At 42.8% G+C, this 21,302-nt stretch overlaps 1 long non-coding RNA gene across 4 annotated transcripts in view; it reads right to left on the reverse strand.

Annotated features, from left to right (window-relative positions):
- LOC134808722 (uncharacterized) overlaps positions 1-21,302 on the reverse strand; it is a 33,254-nt gene that overhangs the window by 10,075 nt on the left and 1,877 nt on the right. For 3 of the 4 annotated variants that reach the window (XR_010152214.1, XR_010152212.1, XR_010152210.1), the window contains exons 2-5: positions 11,188-12,168; positions 7,642-7,736; positions 3,295-3,411; positions 874-1,070 (exon numbers count right to left, since the gene is read on the reverse strand). This is a non-coding gene — a long non-coding RNA (uncharacterized LOC134808722). The remainder of the gene's footprint in view (positions 1-873; positions 1,071-3,294; positions 3,412-7,641; positions 7,737-11,187; positions 12,169-21,302) is intronic. The other variant, XR_010152215.1, reaches the window with a different exon arrangement.

Consider the following 21,302-nt stretch of genomic DNA (forward strand, 5'->3'; position numbering starts at 1 on the left):
CTTCTCAGAATCTCCAATTTTTATTTCAAGGAGAGAAAGGAAGCACTTGTCATTTTGTCAACTTCCTTTTTCTACTCCATGACTCACAAATTTACAAAGCAAATGCCTCTGAAGAGTAAGTTTCATGTAACAGACACCTAGCTACACCTGCAGAGATTTTTTAAAAACTGTATGTTGCCTTATCTCTTGGATCTTTCATTCCTCTGGATTCCTTCTCCCCCATCACACTCTCATCCTCGTCCTCCTCTTCCTCCTCCTCCTTCTCCTCTTCTTCTTCCTCTTCTTCCTCCTCCTCCTCCTTCTTCTCTCTCTCCCTATCCCTCTTCCACTCTCATTTACCTATCTCATTCTTCTCTCTTTCTATCTGCCCTTCATCTGCATCTGTATCCAGCCAGGTCATCCCATTTCTCCTTCCCTCTCCACATTCTTTTTCCCTCCACTTCTTTACTTCATTGTCTCATCCCTCTCTCAGCTCTTGACTAGGTAGTCACCCACATCTCAAATAGAAATGTGCCTATACTATTCCACAGTGGCATCAAAACTGAGTTTCTATCTAGCTGGCTTCTCTGGCAGAGCCCTGGCCCTGACCCCTGTGGTCAGTTTCTGTTTCATCCACAGCCTACAACCACAGTGTAGGCTTCAGAGAAGATGAAATGTCAACCAAGGTTCAAATCAATGAGTGAAACTTGAGTTTAGGGAAGTGAATTTGCCTGTTCACTTTAAAGTGTATAACACTTTAATCGCCAATATTTCTCGAGCAGTTTCTATGTGCCGGCAATACATTAAGCAGTTTACATTTATTTTTCTCTTTTGATTCTCACAACAGCCTGACAAGTTAGGCACCATTATTAATCATATTTTTAAAAAACACACCTTAGAAGTGCAAAGTAACAGTTAGAGAATGGTAGCCATGGGATTGTAGCCTGGCACCAAGTTCTTGACTCTGAAACAATAAGCTTCCCACTAGGGAAGGGAAACGTGGAGAAGATGTTTCACAGGTCCTCTTTTCTATCTAGTGTTATGCTTGCAGCAGAAAAGGTCGAGATTATCCAAAGTGAGGCCAGACATCCCTGCAAACAATAATGACAGAGTTTTATTTTTCATAGTGACACTAAGAGAAATTGGGCTAGAAGATTAGCTTTAACTATATCTTTTTTAAAAGTGGAGACACTGTGGACTAAAAGAGGACTTTAAAACATGTTTTTTTTCCACTTTATGGGCAAGCCGTTTAATCTCTTCGAGCCTCAGCTTTCTCATTTATGAAATCAGAATCTCATATGAGTCTTATGTAAGAGATTACATAATGTGTATAAATCACCTGGAACATAGTAGATACTTGGTATTTTTTAGCTGAGTCTTAATCCAATTTCTCTTAGTAACACATTCCAGCTTCTCCAACCTACCCATTCCCATCTGCAGGCTAATTTCAAGTCACTCATCAGTCTCACGCCATTTAATCCACGAACCTCTCTCATCAACCCCAGTCCTCACCCAATCTGAGCTAAGTGATAGTTCTGTTTTTCCATAGAATCATGTGCATGCCTCTATTACAGCTCTCATCACACTGCCACTATCTACCATCCTGTCTCCCTAACTAGTCTGTGAGTTCCTGGAGTATGGAGACTTCTCCATTTATCTCAATATCTTCAGTGCTAAGCACAGGGTCAGGCACATCTCAAGTACTCAGTAAATGTTTTCTAATTAAGCCCTACTTTTAAAATATGTTAAACTGTGGACCTAATACACTTTGGCTTCAATGGAAGTATGAGAGGAGTTGCCCAGATGAGCCAATAGCTATTGTGAGACAAAGACTTAGTCACATGGTTCTCACTTAGGTTAGAAATACTCAGAATGCAAATACTACCTTAAAAATATTCCAGGCTTGGTCCATATTCTTCTTGGTTTTATACACTAATCATCTGTACCCTCGTTTTTCTTAGTATTCATCTTTAGATGCTAAAAATTCAAAATCTTTTAAGCCTGTGCTCAGCAGGTCAATTCCTTTTATCTAGCTCCCCAAATAAATATATAAAAATTCCCTCCCCTTCTTTCAGGGCTACTCAATCTTCTACCAAGATCCTGCCTCCTTTCTCTTTCTAGCTCTGCTGTCCTTACTTTGTTTAAGCATGGATTTGCCCAATAATAAAACTATGTTTATTGTTTGGCTTTCAAGACATGTAATTCCTAATGGTTTCTGGCATTGTTTCAGCTGCGGCAGCTTAAAATTAAGCGTCTCCAGAAAATCAGCTGTAATGAATCTGAGATTCATTCCTGTCCTGGTATGTGGCTGGTAACTTTGAACAAGGTAGCCTGTGTAATTTTGAGTCCTTACTTTAAAATTGCATGACTTCATAGATTACAGCTATAATCTTGTCTATGTACAATTAGCCTTTGGAGATTTTTTTAAATGTAGAGGCTTTTGTTTATTAAATATTATTGTTAGTACTTCATTTTTTTTAATCTAATGCTAACAATAGCTTGCATTATTTTCTTCCAAATTATGTTACCTTTATATTTCTCTATTTAAAGGCTTGCTTTGCACTATAACTTACTTTAACCTATAAAGTTTTGTAAGAATTTTCTTCCATTTGAAACCCCTCTCTTTTCCAACTGAATACTGAAAGAATTTAATGTAATCTATGAACTTGGGGCACCTGGCAAAATTATTGAAGAAGCACTGACACAACACCAATGCCTTCTGTGTCATGACTTGCCCTGCATGTTTTTTGCTGCTTCTTTCAAAGAAGGGGAAAGATCACGGAACTAATCTGTATTGAAAATCCTGTGTTCTTCTGACTACTAAGAGCACAAAAAATCTATTATTTTCCATTCAAAAAAGTATTCATTTATCCCCACCCTATATTTGGTATCTTTAAACAGCTCCCTCACACTATAACACAACTAGCCTCCAATATTTCTACAATTCAATCTTTCAGCAGTCTTTGATAAAAAATTCTGTTTAAGTCCTTCATAAAACAAAAATTTGTATAAAATAAGTTCTCTGGGCATGAAGAAAAAAATTAACTTTTTAAAATGCAATAAATACCTAATGAACACTGAGTAGATCTTAAGTTGTTTTCCACTGACTAGATCTTAAGTTCTTTTTCCCCTGGGAAGAGGAAGTGCTTAGCCTGAGCTCTACTCCGGAGGCTGGGGACCTTCCATCTTGACATCCTGTCTCACCCCCAGAACTCTCATTTTAACTGCCTCCCTGTCCCTCACCATTTCTTTAAAGCTTTCCACCACAGAATCCCAACCACAGTCAAACAAGTCCTCTTCTTTCCCCGGACTCACCTGTTCTTGACTCTAAACTTTGTCACTGGGCACATGTCTCCTCATTAGTCTTCATGAAGGCAGAGATGTTTTATCAGTTTTGTCCACTGCTATATCTTCCAACACTCAGAATAGTGCCTAGCATTATTGAATGAAGGAATAGTTGAATGCAATTATTACTTGGTGTTTAAGACCAAATAATAATGTAATTATTGGTCTTAAACGCCAAGTAATAATTGCATTCAACTATTCATAAGTCAAAAATTGCACAAGTTTATCTCATTGAATAAAGAGTATATCTCAGGAAGTTCAGTGAAAATTAACCTAATGAATATCAAATGTTAGTTTCAGATTCACATTGCTATTTCAGGCTATTCTAGCTTGCCTTTCAGATTCACCTCCAATTGCAAAGTTTTATCTTCTCTTTGGGTTGTGTTACCTTATTGCTTCTCTGCCAAGTTGCTAACTATCTGGTAGCAAATACTCATCTGTAGAGAAAAAATTCCATATAAAAAAAAACCTAGCGATTCATCTTTTTCTATAGTTAAGAATTATCACCTAATATAATTGTTTGGTAACTGCCTGATTTTTTAAGCTTTATACTGTCAAGTTAAATCTATGAGAAGCTAAAATGATCATAAAGATATCACCCTCATTCAAAGCTCAGACCCAGCAAAATTGCTATATGAATAAAATATGTACACAAACTAATCTTTTTAAAAAACTTTTCCCAAGGCTGTATATGAATATAAAAACCCAGATTTGAATTATACATGCAAACTGTAAAAGCAGAGACACATGCTCCCTATTAAGTCTGTGTTTTAAAATATCCAGTTACCAATCAAGAAACCCCAGTAGATTCCAAAGAAGCATAGTCTGTAAGAAACCATGACAAGGTAAAAGATTATTATCTGGCAAGTAGTGCCTAGAATCAGGTCTGAGGGCGCCAGAAGGGACTATGAATCACAAGGTGAGAAAGATAATTTGCAGCAAATTGGTAAGATATGTGGGAGGAGCTAAAGTAGTTGGGTCTGCCGGGTGAGGTGGCTCACACCTGTAATCCCAGCACTTTGGGAGGCCAAGGCAGGTGGGTCACCTGCGGTCAGGAGTTCTAGACCAGCCTGACCAACATGCCAAAACCCCGTCTGCACTAAAAATACAAAATTAGCCAGGCGTGGTGGTGCATGCCTGTAATCCCAGCTACTCGGGAGGCTGAGGCAGGAGAATTGCTTGAATCCAGGAGACAGAGGTTGCAATGAGCTGAGATCGCACCATTGCACTCCAGCCTGGGCAACAAGAGTGAAACTCCATCTCCAAATAAATAAATAGATAAGTAAAATGAAGTAGTTAGGTCAGGTCATGAACAATAAGAGGACATTAGAGGCCTGTTTGTGTTGCTTTATTGTGGTGCTATCAACTGTGAAAAGCTGAGGCAAGCCTGAGAGCTTGTGAGAACTACAGGACCAGCCAGTAAGTCCTTGTTTCAGCACCAAATTTAATTTATACTGGCTGTGTTAACTTGCACAAGACCCTTACCTTCCTGAATCTGAATTTCCTCATTGGAAAATGGAGTCCATTAATGCCCCCTCACAGAGTTGTGGTACTTGGATTGATCACAGTGGTGCACATATTTACTACATTATTATGCGCTGGAGAGGAGCCAGGCCTACCCTATACCAGTTTTCTCTTCTTAATCACTGGCACCTCCTTTCCTACAGTTGTTGAAGCAAAAAACAGAATCGTTATGTCCTCCTTTCTTTTCTCCAGCTCACATCCATCCCATGAGGAAATCTATCAACTCCACCTTTAAAATATATCCAACAACATGCTACCACCGCTCACCACCTCTACTACAACTACCTGGGCCCCTATCAGCAGGTTTCCTTTTTCTTGTTTTCACTCAGGCTATTACAAGAGCTTCCTCACTGGTCTCTCTCTCTGCCCTACCTTTGCATCCTACAGTTCTTAATCGTAACACAGAGAGAGCCTTTTAAAATATGTCAGGTCACACATAGGGTTCATGCCTGTAATCTTAGCATTTTGGGAGGCTGAGCGGGAGGATCACTTGAGCCCAGCAGTTCAAGACCAGCCTGGGTAACAAAGCAAAACACTATCTCTGCAAAAAATTTAAAAATTAGCTGGGCATGGTGATGTGTGTCTTTGGTCCCAGCTACTCAGGAGGCTGAGGCAAGAGGACTGTTTAATCTGGGTAGATTGAGGCTGCAGTGAGCTATAATCATGCCACTACCCTCCAGCCTGGGTGACAGAGTGAGACCTTGTCTCAAAAAATAATTAAAAAAAAGAAACTAAATGTGTCACATCACATTATTCATATGCTGAGGCCCTTCCAGTGGCTCAGATCTCACTCAGAGCCCTTACAATGGCCCACAAGGCCTGTGGGATCGGGTCCCCTGCCATACCTCCCTGACCCAAATCTCCTCTTCACTAACTTGGTAACAATCACATTGAAATAGGAGTTCAGCAGGACTTGGTTTTTAAGACACAGGTCACAATGACCCCACTGATAAAACAACATACAGTAAAGAAGCCAGCCAAAATCAGCCAGAACCAAGATGGTGACGAAAGCGGCCTCTAGTCATCCTCACTCCTCATTATATGTTAATTATAATGTATCCGCATGCTAAAAGACACTCCCACCAGCTGCCAAGACAGTTTACAAATGCCAGGCAACATCCCAAAGTTATGGTGGAAAGATATGGTCGAAAAACGCAGGGAACCCTCATTCCAGGAATTCCGTGCCCCTTTCCTTTCCCAGAAAATTCATAAAGAGTCCACCCCTTGTTTAGCTATGATCAAAAATAACCGTGGAAATAGCCAACCAGCAGCTCTCAGGGCTACTCTGCCTATGGGGTAGCCACACTTTTTATTCCATTACTTTTTACTAAATTTGCTTTCACTTTACTCTGTTGGCTCAATCTTGAATTCTTTTCTGTGTGAAGCCAAGAAGCCATGTGGCCTCCCAGGCTGAGCCCCAGTTTTGAGGTTCACCCTGTGACAACATGTCCTACTGATGCCTTGAGTTTAGCACAGTGAGACTCATTTCAGACTTCTTACCTCTAGAACTGTAAATTTGAGAAATTTCATTGTTTTAAGCCACTCAGTTTGTGCCTGCCATCAACACTGTCTCAAATTATTTATTCCTACACCTTATGGTCCATTGTAAATCACAAGCCTGTGAACCCAGAAAATCTTAGACAAGTCTCAGTTAATTTAGAAAGCTTATTTTGCCAAGGTTGAGGACACACGCCCATAACACAGCCTCAGGAAGTCCTGATGACATGTGCCCCAAATGGTCAGGGCACAGATTGGTTTTATACATTTTAGGGAGACATAAGACATCAATCAATATGTGTAAGAAGTACATTGGTTCACTCTGGAAAGGCGGGACAACTTGAAGCAAAGTCCAGAAGACTGAAGTCGGGAAGGAGCTTCCAGGTCACAGACAGGTGAGACACAGTTACATGTTGAGTTTCTGATTAGCCTTTCCAAAGGAGGCAAATCAGATATGCATCTATCTTAGTGAGCAGAAGGGTAACTTTGAATAGAATGGGAGGCGGGTTTGCCCTAAGCAGCTTCCAGCTGGAGTTTCCCTTAGTGATTTTGGGGTACAAGATATTTTCCTTTCACAAGCACAACTCATGCTTCCTACTTTGGCAGCACATTAAAAGATATGCAACATCTTTACATGATTCACAACCTTAGTGCCAAACCACTTACACTATCCCTTTTTCCACTACAAACTTCAACTTTCTTTAGATCTGCACTACTCAATATCATAGCCATTAGCCACTTGTACAACTTTCTTCAGATCTGCATTATCAAATATGGCAGCCATTGGCACCAGGAATATGGCTAGCCTGCATTGACATGTGTTGTTAGTGTAGAATACATAGCAGATTTTGAAAACTTACATATATAAAGTAATGTAAGACACCTCATTAATAATTTTTTTTTTTTGAGATGGAGTCTTGCTCTTGACATCCAGGCTAGAGTGCAGTGGCACAATCTCCGCTCACTGCAACCTCCGCCTCCCAGGTTCAAGAGATTCTTCTGCCTCAGCCTCCTGAGTAGCTGGGACTACAGGCGCATGCCACCACGGCCAGCTAATTTTTTTTGTATTTTTATTAGAGACAGGGTTTCACCATATTGGTCAGGCTGGTCTCGAACTCCTGACCTTGTGATCCACCTGCCTCAGCCTGCCAAATTGCTGGGATTACAGGCATTAGCTACCGCACCTGGCCCTCATTAATAATTTTTAAACTACTGATTACATGTAGAAATTAGTTTGGATATGCTGGGTTAAATATATTATTAAAATTAATTATTGCCAGGCACAGTGGCCCATACCTGTAATTCCAGAATTTCGTGAGGCTGAGGCAAGTATTACTTGAGCCTGAGTCCAGGAGTTTGAGACCAGCCTATGCAACCCAGTGAGATCCTGTCTAAAAAAATAAAAATAAAATTGTACCTCGTTCTTTTTACCTTTTTAATATAGCTACTAGAAAAATTTCAATTACACACATGGCTTGCATTATACTTCTCTTAGATAGTACTATATATTCTATAGCCATTCTAACTTCTAAATTTGGGACTAATCATATTGTGCATAGCCTCACTCAACCCTCAGGCCTGACTCAACAATGTCTGGCTTCATTCCTTGACTGTTGCTGCCCATCCTGTGCCAGATTGATAAGACACTCCCATCAGCCACCCAGCAATAGGTACAGGAAACATAACCATGGACAACAGTGCTGCCTTAAGGCAATTGTGCTCTACTTATTGAAGCTCTACTATTCTATCTATAGTGTAGCTTTACAATTTTTACAATCCTGTTTTATCAGTCCCATTTGATGTTAAGTGTTTATATAAGGAAAAAAGCACTAAAAGAAGACAACTATTAGGAACACTTTGGTTCCTTCTCCCCAGCCTTGTTCAAACTTTTTAATTTACATCTTATTAAATGTAGCTGTATATATTAATATATTTTTATATATGTGCAGATAAAACTATTGGAAGGGAAATTTCTAAAATGTTAACAATTTCTAAAATGTTAACAGTGTTTTCTCTAGGTAAAGATAAAAACAGGTGACTTTTGTTTCATAATTTTATGATTTTTCTGAAATGTCTATAATATACATATATTGCTGTCATAATCCAAGGGTAAGAGACCTCAATTTATAATCAATCACCCAAGCCTGATAAAGCAGAGCAAGCAAGTCTGTTCCACGTCGCTATGAAGTCAAGAGAAAGAGTGGGTTTCCTGTGGGGTTTGCTCACCCAAGAACCAAATGAAACAAGTCAAGCTGTTGGCTGATTCTCTTTAACCATCCCAGTAGACTGTCTGCAAAGACTCTTAGTGGAAAGAGAAGGAGGTAGTCCAGGATTTTGAGGATGAAAATATAGATTCAATGAAGGTGAAGGGGGAATTTCCTGAGTAGATCTGCCTACATCAAGCAGCAGATGAAGTCATAGGTTCCAGAACACTAGATCCCATCTTATTTAGGCACCAGCCTATTTAGGCACCAGCCACCTCACCCCAAACACACAAATGATCAGAAAAAAATGGGGTACTTGAGGAAAAGCAGCAGAATCCCCAAAGACTCCCAAGGACCAAGATCATTTCCCACTCTGCCCAAATATGCCTCCCTTGCCTCGATGTTTGTCCATGCTGTCAAGGTGCTGTAGTGTGAGTATGTAACCACTGGTATGTCTGACTGAGTGATGAAGGGTCAGAACACAAGAAGAAAAAGGACAGGAGACAGCAGTATAATTTGTCCTCATTTAGCATGTCCATGTTCACATCTGCATCCCAACAACCCCTCCCTACTAATGAAGAACTCCAGGAATGTACCAGAAATGCCAGTGACTCCACCCCACCCTAACCCCACCATACCTTAGCCAACAGAACATAAGGAAAAGAGTAAGAGCTTTTTAGTCAAACAACGCTCAAACCTTGGTTCTTTCATCTCCTCTGTCACTAACAGCAGTGAGATTTTGAACAAGTTATTTGTTTCACAATCTATAAAATTGTGGTCAAAGTGCCTCCAGTGGGAGGGAGACCAGCCAGGACCCCTTTCCTAACAGGCAACTTTGTACATTTCAGTAATGCTCCCCAGGTACAGTAAATACATAGTCCAGGTAAAATGGACCTCCTTGTAGTCCCTTCTACCTCTCCCTCACCCTCCCTTATTCCTTTCCTCTCTAGACTCTCCTAATGGACTAAACATCCTCCTCATATTCATTTTGATCGGAAAAAAAAAGGGAACCAAAGCTGACCTTCTACATCTCCCCTGCACACTGCTTCCAACACACACACCCCTGCCCCTGCCAAAGCTTGTTCACAACAATCCTGATCGCGTTCTTGCACCTTATCAGGATTCTCTGCACATGGTATGTTTCAAATGGACACATCATCTAGGAAAAGTTTTCACTGGGCCTAGAAAGAATCCTTAGACCCAAAAGAAAGAGGATAAAACGAATGAATAACTGGCAAAAGGAAAAATGTACGCTTGACTTCATAGCATCTCTGAAAAGAAAACTAAACTCAGAAGTACCATTTTGAGTAAAATTGTTCTTCCCTTTCTTGCTTCCCCTTCTGCTGTACAGTTTCTTTTCCCAACAATCTTTTCCTCAAATAGAGTTGTATGAGCCACCTGGGGAGAGTCAAAGGAAGGTTGGTGTGTAACCCCAGGGAATTCCCAATATGAGGGAATTCAAGTGAAAATGAAATGAACTGAGGGAAACTATTTAGTGACAAAGAATATAAATTCCAGCTTCTGAATCCCAGAGCCATTTTTCAGACATTAATATGAAAAGAGAAAATACTGGCAATATTGAGGCCATCATAAAGAATATGCTTTTACAATGAATTAGGCAGTTGAACAAGGAGTGGTTTTTTGGTGTGCCTTGCTCCAGGGCACCTACATCTATCCGGGAAGACATGTCATAATTAGTATAGCTTAAAGGGTGGCAGAAATTGAACAGGCAGTGAAATGAGGAAGATTTCTAGTGCCTCCTAAATGGGGACTTCACATTGTGGTGTCATGATATGCTAGGAAGTAGTATGAATTCCCAACATTAAATATAATCAAATGAAAACACTACTCCCAAACTAAAGAAAGATGAGCCTCTTCACAAGTCTATTCTCTTCACAGGATGTAAGGATGACTCAGAGTTGATCATCCTTACAAAAATGGCCTACAGTTCAATATCAGCAACAAGCAAGAAACTATTCTATTCAGAGAATATTCAGAGAAATTCCATTTTCAAGTGATACTAACTCAAGACCTAGAGAGTCTTCATATTTATTTTAATTTCATAAAATAAGCCTAAGGCTGGAAGAAAAATATATAGGCACTTCCGACAGATTTTGATACTAAAAGCAATCATCCATATCCAGTACCTTTCCATGTAGCCAGTGACGAGCAAGCTGGGTTTAACTAAGCAAAATGTATGAACATAAATGGTGGGGGAAAAACTCAGATCTGTGGAAAAATGATGGGGACTAATGGGGGACGGGAAGCACAGAGCTGTGAAAAAATGATGGGGAAGAGGGATGCAAGAAGGTTTAAAGGGGTTTAGCAAAAATAAGAGCTTTACATTCACTCATCTACTCATACTGACTGTATGCCAGGTACTAGGAACACAGTGCTGAATAGGACATATTCCATGTCTGCATGGAGATTACAACTAGTAAGGTGGGTATACACCTAAGCCTGACATAATACAGCATAATTAAGTACTAAAGTTGGGGCAAACCAACTTGAGGAAAGACCCCTTAACCCATCGTGGGGTGTGAGAGGTCACGAAAAGCATCCCAGAGTAAAGAAGGTCAGAAGCCAAGGCAAATGCCAAGGTGAAAGGCATTGTGAACAAATCTCCTTTCCTACTCACCTAATGTCCTTTTTACTTTCACTTATGGCCCAGACAAAAGGCGATGATCAAAAGAGGTGGGTAAACGGACCAGAGGATGAAACCAGCTGAAACCATGATGTTATAATCACACATACAACTATGTGAAAATTTGAGAATACAGGAGGGAGAGTGTAACTCTGAGACTGACAGAGGTGATGTTTAGGCCAAATAGTGGAGGTTGGGTAAAAAAAAAAATGGCAAGAGAATCGTAGTGGGAGACATTGACAGAGTATTCATGGCTGATCGATTTCATCAGCCCAAACAGAACTGTCACCTAGAGTCCACTGCTCAAATTGGCTCCTTTTATTTTTTCCTGGTAAACTAGCCAACATATGTGGAGTATGCTCAATTGCCCCTTCTAGAAGGCCTTAAAAAAAAAAGTGGTTTTTTTCTCTCTTCAGTATTTTATTTGATGTTTCTGTTAGATTTCTTATCCCTAAGCAATGGCAGAAAAATATGTTTGCCAATATACAATCAGCTCTGAGAGTCAAATGAAAACTGTCCTTCTTTACATGTGTAGGTTTCTCCAGTGCTGCATGAGGGTGCAGTTGTGCTCAACTTTTTCTCAAGGTCAATACTACATTTATAGATTTCTTCACCATTGAGGATTTTGGTGTTGGATGAAATGAAGGCACCAAAAGATGCTTCACAGCATTGGACATAATATATGGGACTTCTCCTTCAAGTGGATTCTCTTGAAGCTGAGGAAGGACGGCACACTAAGTGAAGATCTTCCCACTTACTGCCTGCACAGACCCACTCCCCTGAAGAATGCTTCTGTGGAACAATCACATCTTAGGGGAAATCACTGACATATTCTTCTTGGTGAGTTGCCGTCTATCTTTCACTGTCTTCCTGTTGCTGAACAATTTACAGATTGGAGGATGTACAGCATTTATGGACCTTTCTTGTAATATTTCAGTATACTGTGATACCCTGGAAATGTCCTGCTAACCAAACCTGAGTAAAAAAAGAAAAAAAAAATACATGTCTCAAATGTATATTAGTATTATGGGAATCCAACATTTTTGAGAATTCAAAACAAAGGAAGAAAACCAAAATGAGGTATAGCCAAATTTCCAACTTCCTTCCTTCCTTCTTTCTCTTTTTTTTTTTTTTTTTTTTTTTTTTTTTTTTTTTTTTTTTTTTTTTTTTGGAGACAGTATCTCACTCTGTCGCCAAGGCTGGAGTGCAGTAGCATGATTATGGCTCTCTCTGCAGTCTTGATCTCCCAGACTCAAGTGATCCTCCCACCTCAGCCTCCCGAGTAGCTGGGACCACAGGTCCAGTCACCACCGTGTCTGGCCAGTTTTTGTATTTTTTGTATAGATGGGGTTTCACCATTTTGCCCTGGCTGGTCTCAAACTCCTGGGTTCTGGTCAACTTTCATTCATCCATTATCACTCTCCACTTTCAACTATTACTCTACATATTTTTAAAATGAAAAATAGTATTGGTTTTATTGCATATTTCATGCTTTGAAAGAGATAATAAGCAGATTCTGGAAGTTCTTTGAAAATACAACCATGGTGTTTTTGAGAGCTAGACTAAAATATGACTTTAACATTATATACAAAAGAAATAGCTTGGGTCAGAACAAAGGGAAAGGGGCCTTAAGAATGGGAAGTGGAGTGTATAATAGAGAAAGATGTGAAGAAGCAAAATACTTTGGAATTAGCTGGGGTAGGTGTGGGAAGGAGCAGAAGCACACACAGAAAGGTAAAAGATAAATCGATGTCATTCTGCAATGTTGCTCATCTGTATATCTGTGTTCTCTACAACTGAACTCTCAGCATCTAGGATTCTAACTAATGCATCCCCACCACAGAGCTCACAGACCCCTGCACACAGCCAGCACTAAAGAGTTTTTGAGGGCACAAGAAGTTTTACTCTCTCTTCCCCCTCTTTCACCATATATCTCCCTGACGACTTCTTCAAACCTAAATACATCAGTTTCCTCTCTTTTTCCAGTTTCTTTCACTTCCCACTCTCTGACCTAGAAGTCAACCCAGGGTTAGGTCCTCTGTTAAATGACAGGCTGTGGAGGCCAGAGACAAAATGGCAGGTCTGAGAGTTCCTATCTAAGGCCACCAGACTTCAAAGAAGCAAAGAGGCTACAGAGAGGTAGAACATAGAGGTGGAACCAGAAGAGACAAGGATCAGAAGAGAAGCAGAAATAAGTGAAATGAAGTAGGATGGTTCCGATCTGCTCGTGCCTAAAAACATTTACTGTGGGATCCTTTTCTTAGGGTCCTTGGCGTGACTCCTGGGGCAAGGGCAGAGTGTTAGAGGAGCACTGTCTAGGACAAAAACAAGAAAAGGTACTCACGAGGGAGAGAAGGATGAAGATTCCAGGAACTGCATGTGAGAAAGAGGACAGAAACAGAGTATTTACGACTAGTCGGAGCCAGTATGAAATAATAAAGGGAATCTGTAGGTTTTATAGAGGGAAGTCAAAGATGTGGGAGGAACTGAGCGTTAACGAAGGCAAGGCAGAAAGTGACCCTAGAAATGCTGTCGGGTTTCCAGTCCCTGTTCACACTTCATTCAATGTCTCATCCAAAAGAGAAACAGCAGAATTAAGCCACACCCACGTAGCTAGTCCACACTCGATTCCCCCGTGCAAGCAACTTTTTCTCAAATGATTTTCTCAAAAATCTTCGTGACTCAACTAGTCGCGAAGATTTCCTCTTAAAAGAACAAATTGCTACCACCCTGCAAAAACTACAACACCCATAGTGCCCCGCGCACAGCCCGAGTGACCCATTCTCTTCCGATTCCCACTAGCTAACGGTCTTAGCCAATTTCCTCGGCCGGGAAATGATTTGGAGCACATGCGCACTTCCTCTCCTTGTCCTGGGCTGGCCTCCAACTTGGAACGCCAGCGAACCGCCTGACCTCTTCCGGCGGCCTCAGCCTGGGACGCATGCGCACATCGAGGCTCCCCGACATCAGGGCGCGGGTCTTTAATTACATATTTTGCTATGCTCCAGGCTATGCATTTGGAACAGTGCTTTCCTTTTTATCTTTATTTTGTTTCTTTTGCTTAACTTCGGGATGCAGCAATGAAGTGTTATTAAAAGAGCCCTAAAGCTGAGGGTGAAATTTGGACTCTGTAACAAACCAGCTGTGGGGTCTTAAGCAAGTCACTTAAACGTGGGGACCTCGGCCTCCAAACCAGATGACACTCGAGGCACAGCCTGCCTCCTATCCCTGCTGGAAAGACTGTGGAAATGGTACAGTTGGTGCCCATAGACCTCCAGACCCCCATGGGACAGCAGCTGGGCATTCCTCCACCATTGAATGAAGTGTGAGCAGGGACTGGAAACCGGACAGCAATTCTAGGGCCAGTTGGAAGGAGAGGTAGGGAAAGAGAAGCTTCCTTAGCCTTTCCCTCGAGCCCACGTCTCATCAGTAAGCAATTCCTGACAGTTCTCCACCTACATATCTTCCCACTTTTCTCCATCCACACTGCCATTTCTCTATCTCCACTGCCATACCATTTTCTCTTGCTTAAATGATTTCCCTGTTTCTAGTCCCTACCCTACTGGCTGTGGGATCATTCTAAGATGCAAATTTGATCATTAAAATATTTCATGGCTTCTCTTGGCCCACAGAATAAAGTCCGAACACCTTAACAAGGCTGTCATTGCCTGACTTCTTCCTAGTCTTCCAGACTTCCTTCTCTCCCTCTGTGTTCCAGTCATCTTCAGAAACTATCAGTTTAACAAACCAGGCTGCCTCTTACTTCAAAGACTTTTTGCATGTAGAAACAACTTAATGAACATTCTGAACTCTGCTGAACATATTCTCAATGAGGTTTTAACCAGTGCCTTCAACCATACTCTCAGTTCTTCCAGCCCTGACGGATTCTGTAGTTTTCTGTTTACTTAATTATTAGAAGTCCAGTCTAATGCAGTCCACTTAAAATCTTACATCTCATTTCAAGTTTTGCAGTGAGATTTGCAAAACTTCCTTCCTTCCCCTCAGCACCAGCCAGACTTGAACAGTGGAACTTGGTTTGGGGAAGTGGTGTATTCTGTCCTTTAATAGAAGTCTGCCTTTCCCAAAAATACTTATTGTGTTGGGACCCCGAGGAAAAATCAGGGAGGGCTGGGAAGTGAGGGCCAAAAGTCATTTTGCCTAACTGGGCATTTAATTGCAATTGTCTGTTGGTTCTCTCCACCTCTCAGTTGAAGGCTGATTGGTCACGAATACCTTCCATTTGGAAGGTACCCAAATGCTAGTTCTTAATAGGCACATGGGTTAGTTCCCTGGGAGCTCTCCCCAGTACACAATTCCTTGATGGGAGATCTGCTGCAGCTTAAAACTGTTACTGGTAGAGGGTCTTGACTGCAAGTTGTCCAGATTTTTGGCGTTTTCAACAAAGGATTGGACAAAACGCACAGCAAAGCAAGGAAAGAAGGAAGCAACAAAAGCAGAGATATATTGAAAGTGGAAGTACACTCCACAGTGTGGGAGCAGGCCGAGCAGAGGCTCAAGGGCTCTGATGCAGCATTTTCTTGGGTCCAAATACCCCCTAGAGGTTTCCCATCGGCCACTTGGTGTTCACCCCATGTAAATGAAGTGGTGGCCCACAATCAGTCTGATTGGTTGTGGAAAACAACCAATCAGAGGCTGAAGTGAAGTTACAAAGTTACACTCCTATGCAAACATCTGATTGATTGCAAAAAGCAACCAATCAGAGGTACTTTCAGTTTCCCATCTGCCCTGCAGAAAAGGTAGGAGTTTTTAAAGGGAGCAGCTTCTGGTCCTTTTGTTACTTAGGCGTGGAAAATTAAGGCTTTCCTTTCAATTTAGTTCTAAGGAAGTCGGCATGAAACCGCCTTAGGTTCCTTGCCTTCAGACCCTATTCTCCTGCCTCATAACTATTTCCCACAACCCCTCAGCCCTGCTCTTGGTGGTATAACTAGGTTCCCTGGCTTGGCAGCCAATTCTCTTGGAAGGAGAACCGGCAAGATGGCCCACACCCTGTTGAGTTTCACACTGTTCATTTAACTCACAGTAAACTCACACCGATTTCCACACTGTTCATTTGACTCACACATCCTTGCTAAACCAAGTGGTAAGAGTGATAGCTCTTTCCCTGTCATCCTTCTCTCCCTGCTCTAGTGATCACAGAGTACAGATCAACAAGCTCATCAGCAGATATCCAACCAGAGATTGAGATAACAGTCTCTTCTTGCCAGCCCACCAATTTCTATGAGTGATTCTCTTGGAGACCCCTCACTTGGAGGAGGTGAGAACAAAAGTCACATCACTCATTTCCGTGGCTGGGTTCACACAACTCCCATCAGTGCCCTTTCTCTTTTTACCTCCATATTATCTTCTAGGGGATGGTTTTAAATCTAGGAGATGTTAAGGATGGGGAGCTGTAGTATGGTTCGGGGTAGCAGAACTAACTTTCCACTTTTAATGGCACCTCTAGGATGTTAGTGCAGGACAATATATTCCAAGTGGCCTTGGACAAACCCAGTTCTCCTCTCTTTCTTGCTTGTAATTCTCAAGAAAAACTGTAAAATGTGCTGGGAATACAATATCCTGAGAAAGGAAGGAACCGCTTGAAATAGACTGGGCCTCCTTGTTCCTGTCCCTCCTAGGGAATGTAACATCTGGAGTTAGAGAGGAGGTGCCAGGGACAGCCCAGGCTTTGTACCTCTCTCCCCTGGAAGCAGGATGCCCTTCCCAGCTTTGTCCAGTGAGTCACATGACCCCTGAGGTATATAACTCATAGTGGGCTGCCTTTTGGGGCCCCTCACTTGTGGTGCACATGGGGCATGTACGGGCAACACTCAATCCTGCCCAGGAAGCTTCCTTGAGCCTTGAGGGCTGCCTCACAATGGATCCTAGGCTTCTTTTTTCCCTTGCTGCTTGCCTATAAGTAATAATCCCACCTCACAAAATTTGTTGCATGTGAGTGTATCTCCAGCAGACATTGGTAGACCTTCAGGCCAGGATGTAGTGGGCAGAAGTGTGTGGGCTCCTATTTCTGTCGATTGGCATAGTGTCGATCTCTGCTGTCCTGCTTGTAGTGGGAGTCTTCTCTTGGGATTGGTTATTAGTGAACCTGCCTCACAAAATTGATGCTATGAGCAGGGTCTGATCTGACAGAACCATGGCTTTCTGGTGAAGTGGGATGGTGATATCCCCCTGTATCTGACCCAAGGCAGAGATGTCAGCCTGGGCATTCAGGAACTGACTGGACATGCAGCTGGATGAGTCATGGGGAGGGAAGGATGATAAGCGAAACATAGTCTCCCCACCTCCCCTGCAGATGGGAGTGAGCTGGCTGCATAGACCGAGGAGAGGGTATGGAATGTAGAAACAGGATAGAGCAGTGTACAATTCCCTGGGTGTTGGGCACTTACGTAATCGCTCATTCCCAGGCCAGAGAGCTCAGGAAGTGGGTATTCTGATGGACCCTGAGGCACTTGAGAGAGAATGGGAAAGAGGTCCTCAGACAGTCCCTGGAACATCTGAGAGGGAACCAACACACACAGGGTGGGTCTTCACAGATGGGGAGACCGCCTATCTAAAGGATGGATATGGAGGAAGGCCAGGGAAGTCTTACGCAGCCTGGGCGGTGTGTTTGATAAAGGACATTGCAGACCCAAATGTCTCAGGCTGAATGGTGCAGTTAGAAATGGAGCCAAGGTCTCTGGGTCCCCACTGAGTACCAATGGCTCCATACTCCTCTCAGGATAAAAGGGGGAAGGAGAAGGATTCAGACTTTTCTGGGGTTCTTGTGCCCTGGGGCCCACATTACAATATTTCCAGGTCCCCTTAGGGGAAAAAAAGTTAAACTGATGACATCAGGAAGTTTGGAAATGAATATGGTAGCTCATGGTGCCTATTTGCTTGTGGTGCTTATCTGCTTGTGGGTGGGGCCCTTTGGGCCATTTCAGGTGCCAGTGATCATGATTCCATCACTAAGTGTATTGTAGGCACTGACATTTTGGCTGCTTCTGGAACAAAATATCACCACTGCCTGAGGGGGTATGTCCTTTCACAGCTAAGAATTCAAGCCATTAACAGTGGGGTATAGGCACTCCTGCCTGCCACCTAAGCTAATCAGGACCCATTGGGTTACTAAAAAAAAAAAGCAGTATTACATATTAAATGGAGAACAGGACATTACTTAGCTAATTCAAAACTTGCTACAGATAAAAATGTTATAAGCTACACTTTCACAGTGTAACTGCCCAATTTGGCCAGTCAGAAATGCCTTTGGGGCATGGAGACTCACAATGGACTGTCCCAGGCTGAATGCCAAGGCCATCTGGGCTGGAAGCCAAAGAAGTATCCCAGATAAAGTCAAGCAAAAATGTTTAACCCTCATAGCATCCACTAATAAAAAGGAGGCCCAACAGCAACAGCTGGTCAACCTCTTTGGATACTGACAACAGTATGTACCTTACCTAAGTGTCCTTCTGGCCCCCTTAGTCAAAGTGACCAACAAATTCCCCACTTTGAACAAAGAGCCCTTTGCAATGGCAGGCCTTGGAAGCCATTCAAAAAGTTGTGGCCCAGGCATTGACTTTAAAACCTTGACAGCCTGCTAGCTTAATGGAGTTAGAGGTCCACAACCCCCATGCCTGCTGACTGGAGTCTGTGCCAACAGAAAACTGCCATTGGGTTATACCAGCCTCTCATTTTAAACACATAAGTTGTGCCAGGCATGGTGGCTCACGCCTGTAATCCCAGCACTTTGGGAGGCCGAGGCGGATGAATCGTGAGGTCAGGAGATAGAGACCATCCTGGCCAACATGGTGAAACACCGTCTCTACTAAAAATACAAAAATTAGCCGGGTGTGGTGGTGTGTGCCTGTAGTCCCAGCTACTCAGGAGGCTGAGGCAGGAGAATCACTTGAACCCAGGAGGCAGAGGTTGCAGTGAACTGAGATCGCACCACTGCACTCCGGCCTGGGCAACAGAGCGAGACTTTGTCTCAAAAAATAAATAAATAAATAAATAAATAAATAAACACATAAGTTGCCTGAGGCAGCCACCAGATATGTCTGTTCTGAATTCAACCCCTTGCTTGCTATTGGGCACTCTTGGGGACTGAACATCTTACAGCCTGAAGGACACATGTGACACTGTAACCTGAAGTGGCCATTCCCACTTGAGGGCTCACAAACCCCAACTATACAATTGGATGTGCATGACAGATATCAGTTATCAAATATAAATGGTACATTCAAGATTGAGCCCAGCCAGGACCCCAGGGGACCAGTATGCTCCATAAACAAATGGCTGGCTTATCAGAAGGAGCCAAGCTAGCCATACTGAATGCTCCAGAATGGCTGGCTTGGCTCCCTCTGAGGCCATCCAGGGCCCAAGACTCAGAGACTTGCCTACTGATGGCATGGCAGGTTTACTGACGGAGCTGTAAAACAAGAAGACAGGTCCACGAGGTTGTGGCTGCCATCTGGCCAAGGGATGGTCATATATTGATTGAGACAACATGAATGTTCTGCCCAATGGGTCAAACTACAGGAAATGATGATGGCCATCCAGGCCACCTCTACCATCGTATCTTGCTATATTTTCACGAATTTATGGGCTGTTGCCAACAACTTAGCCATTCAGTCAGAGGAATGGCAACTAAGTGACTGGACTATTAATGGATTCCTTGTATGGGGAATAGGACTATGGCAGCAGCTTGCTGCTTGGAAGGGAGACATATATGTCACTCATGTGAATGCTGGGACTACCATAGAGCCCCTTGAGAGGAAATTATGTCATATTTTTGGACACTTCATGGGACTTTACTCTGACCAAGGAACATCCTTCACTGCCCAGGGAACGTGATGAGCACACTGTTAGTGAGTATCATGGACTTTCCATGCACCCTGTTATGTGCAGGCCAATGGAGCTATTGAACACTGGAATCACTAGCTGGCTCAGACAGCAATGAAAAAAGGACATCAAGACAGCCTGCTGGTGTGGAATACCTGCATCTGACTAGAGCAGTATGGACACTAAATTCTACACTCCAATGCAAAAGAAACATGGCACTGCAGCACATGTTGGGAAAACACTGAGCTTGGTGGAGATGGAGGTGAACCAGGCAACCACCTGATTAGGCTATGCCTGGGAAATCCTAATCTCAGTATTCCCAACCATTCTTTTTCTGTTTTCCCTTAAGAGTGCATATTCTGGAGGTAAGTTCGAGATTCAGGCCATTTTGGCACCCTGAACAGGGCCTCCCCAACTCTAATCTTCAGGTGATACTTCCCCTGCTGCCTCCCTTCTATGGGATACTACAGGAGTGGGAGACAGAACCAAGGAGTACCAGGTGTTAGGGTTCCTCTAGTGGCACTGGGAATGTCTGATCTTTCCAGTCAGGTGGGTAGTGTTATCAGATGTCAAATTTGTACCTGACTTAATTTCCCTACATGGGCTAGATAACTGAGGCTGCAAGGCCTGGGTCAAGCAACAAGGGTAATGGTGCCTACAGAGGTGGTAGCTTGGGAACTGGGACAGACTGGATCACTACACCACCTCAGCCCAACCCCTATCTGTTAGGCAGGAACTACCTGGACCTCAGGGAAGGGGAAGGGGAAGTAACCTGTCAATCTACTTCTTCCATGAGGACATGGCAGTAGAAGCCTGGAGCATAACACTTTCATTAGGCATTCCCAAGCTGTGACCACTGCAGGTTGCCTGACTAAGTGCTGGATCCTCCATCCCAGACTTTGTTCTGTTGCAGACCACACAGACCCTCTCATCCTGCCAATGGTAAAGTACACAAGCATTCCTAAAGCCACAACGTACACTAACAGAATCCAAGCCCTGGTTACTGAGTGAGGATCTGGCACTTGCCACTTAAGAGGGGGCTAGAGGTGCCTGTTACAACTTAACTGACTCAAAGTGTCAGAATCACACCTAACAAAACCTTGGTGGGCTGGTGCTTTGACGCAACATAGTCCTTTGACTACTTGGATCAGAAATGTCCCAGCAGTGATGACAAAAACAAGGACTGAACAAATGCTAGTCCTCTGTGTAGGGCTTCATGAGCAATATCGAATGGGAGAACTCAGCTCATACAACTATGTGATTAATGAGGC

This window comes from Pan troglodytes, chromosome 1 (genome assembly GCF_028858775.2).
Source record: "Pan troglodytes isolate AG18354 chromosome 1, NHGRI_mPanTro3-v2.0_pri, whole genome shotgun sequence".
Classification (NCBI taxonomy): domain Eukaryota; kingdom Metazoa; phylum Chordata; class Mammalia; order Primates; family Hominidae; genus Pan; species Pan troglodytes.